The sequence below is a fragment of the Cadophora gregata genome (genome assembly GCF_030347475.1).
Source record: "Cadophora gregata isolate MNR1 chromosome Unknown scaffold_86, whole genome shotgun sequence".
Taxonomy (NCBI): domain Eukaryota; kingdom Fungi; phylum Ascomycota; class Leotiomycetes; order Helotiales; family Ploettnerulaceae; genus Cadophora; species Cadophora gregata.
The window spans coordinates 1-4,937 of record NW_026696008.1 but is presented as its reverse complement, the minus strand read 5'-3'; the positions used below and the strand labels follow the sequence as shown (position 1 = coordinate 4,937).

At 27.4% G+C, this 4,937-nt stretch overlaps 2 non-coding genes across 2 annotated transcripts; both read right to left on the bottom strand.

Moving 5' to 3' along the window:
• Positions 1-4,473: 4,473 nt before the first annotated feature.
• Positions 4,474-4,546, bottom strand: ONS95_014318. Its single transcript has one exon. It is a non-coding gene; the product is annotated as a tRNA-Met (tRNA).
• Positions 4,547-4,571: 25 nt separating this feature from the next.
• ONS95_014317 lies at positions 4,572-4,644 on the bottom strand. The gene has a single exon. It is a non-coding gene; the product is annotated as a tRNA-His (tRNA).
• Positions 4,645-4,937: the final 293 nt, after the last annotated feature.

The following is a 4,937-nucleotide window of genomic DNA, read 5'->3' as shown; positions in this document are numbered from 1 at the left end:
GCTAAGAAATTTTTCTATTCCCACTGACTCTATAACTATAGGCATAGAACTGTGTAATATACCACATATTTCTGAACACTGTCCATAAAAAGTTCCTTCTCTATTAATAAGAACTGAAACTTGGTTTAATCTACCAGGGTAAGCATCACATTTAATACCTAAAGACGGAGAAGCAAAAGAATGAATAACATCTGCCGCAGTTACAATAAATCTAACGTGTGTTAATTCCGGAAGGATAACTCTGTTATCTACTTCAAGCATTCTTAAAGCTCCATCTTCTAAATCAGACTCTGGTACTAAATATGAATCAAATTCTATGAATTCATCATCTGCATTTAGAAAATCAGGATATTGATAACTTCAGTATCATTGGTGTCCCTCTGCTAGTACAGACATCGCAGGATCGCTAACTTCATCCATTAAATATAATAACTTAAATGAAGGGAAAGCTATTAATATTAATATTAAGGCAGGAGTAATTGTTCATATTAATTCTATTAGTGTACCGTGGTTCAAATATTTATGAGATATAGGTGATTTTGTACTACTATAATTTCTTACAATAGATATCATTATTCAACCTACACCAAATAAAATTATAACTAAATAGAACATAATATTATCATGTAATTCAACTAATCCTTCCATTTGAGGAGTAGCACTATCCTGAAAATAAAGACCTCAAGGCTTTGGTGTATCACAACTATTAACGATACTTGAAAATAAGTAATCAATCATATAAAATTCCTTTTCGTTTTTTCTAATATAAACAATTTATAAATTAGAAACCATTAAACAGCTTATACTAATATATATTTTAAATAATAAACAAAAATATATTAATTAGTATATAATTATGTAGTATAAATCTATACTGCCTATAATAAGAACCTTTATGTACTATATACATTTTTTTAATAATAAGTAAATAAAAGATGTAGCATATAATTTTATTTTACATATTGTAACTTAACAACGCTAGTTTTTATACTAGCATTATTACTTTAAATATTACTATTAATATACAACGACTAAAGTATTATAAAGATAATATAGGATAAATCACACATAAAGAATTTAAATAAATGTTATTTAAAAAGGCGTTTACTTAGTCCTTTTTGCTACTAGAACCTTCTCCATTACCTGAAGATGATTCCTTAGACTCTTGTTCTAATGACATTGCTATGGCTCTTGCTAATTGTTGACTCTCACTAGATTCCGTACTATTTCTAGGAGAATTTTCTGCATTAGCTGACTTTAGATCTTGTAATGAATTTAACTTAGCCCTTTCTATTTGATAATGAAACGAATCCTCATAACTACGCTTAGATCCGGCTTGCACCGCTGGCTTTTCCGGATCATAACCTAACTTTTTAGATATATCGTGATAATTATGATCAATCACAGTTAATTGGGAGGATAATTCTTTTTGAATCGTATAAAAGGTTTTTTTTAAAACATGTAAAAAATGGTGCTCCTTATGTGAATCCTTTAACATTTCATCGATCTCCTCCATTTCTTTTCCATAAATACCATTCTCCATGTAAAACTTTTTACGATTAGTTGCTTCAAGTAAAATCCGATCTAGTTTATCACTAGCATCGTTTATTTCTTTTGTACTAGGCATATCTTGATTAAGTGATGGAGGTAACTCAGGATCATAAAAATACTTATTATTAGATTTACCTTTATCTAATTTTTGACCTGAGCTAGAACTTTCCCCGGGCGAATCATGATAACCCCTATCAGTAGATTTACCTTTATCTAATTTTTTACCAGAGTTAGATCCTTCATCATCTGAATTTTTACCAGAGTTAGATCCTTCATCACCTGAATTTTTAAATAATGCTGTTGGTCGTGTATTAGTCACGGGTAACCCATCACTACCTAATTTAAGCGTATATTTATCAAATAAAAAATCTAAGCATATTTTACCTTTTATACCTAAGTACTCGCAGAATCAATTGATGAAACCATTATTAGCAGTTCACATCAATAAACCATATGCTAAACAAGAAAAAAATTCAAAATTTTTTGTAAGTAAATCTATATTTATGTAATATATAAACATAGTAAATAGACTTACAATAGAAATAAACAAAAAAACTTTAGCTAAAGGGTATTTAGCCAAAATTCTAAATATAGAGTTATTAAAGGTAGATATATGACTTATTGTACTTATTTTAAAAATACTTAAAGTAAGCATTTGTCTACTATCAATTTTAAGAGCATTTTTACCTAGTTCAAAAGCAAAACCTAATGTTAAGGCTAAAAAGAAGATCAACATTATAGTTAAACCATATATGCCATTTGTATATGCACTTACTACGTAAGGATAAACTAAAAGAATCTCTAGATCAAACAATAAAAATAACAATGCGAATATAAAGAAAGAAATACTGAACTGTGTCCTGTTTTGACCCAGGAACGAGTGGAAACCACACTCAAACGCACTATCTTTTTCCTGGTAAGGATTATGTGGAGCAAATATCAAATTAACGGCCAATAAAATAATGGCCAATAAAGGTATAAAAACAAAAAAAAAAGTTGTACTTGTCATTTATTGGTTAAATAATATCAATGCTAATATATTAGCTAAACTTAATCATTCATGAGGTACGAATATAAATAAAAGTATTATTAAAGTTAATACAGATATAGTAATAGTTAAATAACTAGATAATATAATACTATTTGTTTTAAACGTTATTTTTTCAATTAAGTTATTATTTTGTATTATGTTACCGTGTAAAGTCAAATTGGCGATTTCTGGATTAATTGTATGCTCAGGAGCATCAAAGAATATTTGTTTAATGATGTTTAAGTAGTAAACACCACTAATAACACTAGTTAATATAGCAACTAGTGCAAGGAAAATGTAACCACTGTCTAATGCAGCACTCAGTACCATTTGTTTTGCAAAGAATCCTATAAGAGGAGGTATTCCTGCAAAAGAAAAAATAGTAATAGTTAAACTTAAAGCTAATAAAGGATTTATTTCAAAATATCCCTTAAGTTGACTTATTAATTGTACTGGAGAATTGTTTTTATCATCTAGTTGTTTGTATTCATTGCTTTCGTTTACGTAATAATAAAGAGAAAACCCTATACTAATTAATATAATAAAAGCATTTAAATTACTAATAGAATACTGCATAAGGTAAAATATAAAGGCTTGTATAGACTCTACACTGTTAATACTTAGTGCAAGCAAAATAAACCCTACATGTGATATAGTACTGTAAGCGAACAATCTTTTAATTCTAAATTGAGTTAAACCTACTACTGTACCAACAATTAATGAAAGTAAAGAACTTACAAGTAAGCTAGAAGTCCAACTAAAACTAAAATTAAATAAAGAATTGCTTGTATAATGCACTAATTCTAATAAAAATACAAAAATAGAAATTTTTGCAACAATAGCTACAAATGTAGTCACTATAGTAGGTATAGCATCATATACACCAGGAGATCAGAAGTGAAAAGGTGCAGCACTCACCTTAAATAAGAAACCTACGCTAAGTATAAGCAATGAAAAGTTAATATAATAACTTTTATATCAATATAAAATATTATTACCACCCTCATTGGCCAAATCACTTAAACTAGTTATAACATATATACCATCAAGATTAGTAGTACCTGAATTTGCATATAATAAACTAGTACCTAGTAAAATAAAACAAGAACTTAAACCACCTAATAAGAAATAAGTTAAACCACCTGAAGTAGCTAATTCAGAATTTCGGTATAATGTACTAAGTAAATATAAACCGTAACTTTGTAACTCAATAGATAGAAATATAGAAACTAAATCACTTGTAGATACTAAAAATATTGCACCACTAACTATAAATAATAATATTAAAGGGTACTCGATTATTTTAAACTGTTCCCCCATCTTATTTACAATTTTAGTTCTGTAATATAATAAATTATAAAAAAGCATTTTATTTAGAGAAGAATATGAAGTTGTTCACACCCTTCTAGGATAAAATGCTGTAAGTTGAAGTATTAGTCCACTGATTAAACATATAAACATATGAAAAATATGGGTAATACTAGTTGCATGAAATAATCCTCCATACAAACCTATACCTCTGTCTAAAGATGTAAAATATAAACTCGTGAAAGATAATAATGATGAATAAAGAAGAATTATAATAGACACTCTACTATATAATATAGACTTATCTCGTCTTAAGGTAACCGCATTCGATAATAATAATTGTAATATTGATAATATAATCATTAAATAAATAAAAGAGTCTAACTTTTATATATTTATTTTTAGCGTAATAATAAAAAAATATCTCACTTTTAATTATATATCTAAACTTTTTTTATGCTATGTACAATCTATATAAAGCTTCAATCATTTAATTAAATTTTACGCTTTTTATTGTATATGTTAAACACATTAAAAATATAATATATACAATAAAAATAAGACAAAAATGTAGTATTAAAAATAGCCGGAGGAGAAATTTGAATTCTCATTCTTAATGCATGAAATTAATGTTCTAACCAATTAAACTACCCTGGCTGTTATTATACTTTAGATTATAAAGGGTGAATACCCTGATTTGAACAGGGAACACACTGTGCCACATACAGTCGCTCTACCTATTGAACTATATCCACCTTTAAATCATAATATTTATATAACTTTAAACATATAATACTAAAAAGTAATTATGTTGGAGTGATTCGAACACTCAATGGTAAATACCAAAAATTTATGACTTACCGATTAGTCCACAACATATTTTTAAATATATTAATATATAGATAAATAATAAACTAATAACATTGCATAAGGTAGATCCGACTTGAACGGATAAGATATAAAAATAATCAAATAGGCCTAAGCTATTCATGTCTACCAGTTCCATCACTACCTTTAAATTGCTCGAGATAAGATTTGAACTTACAAC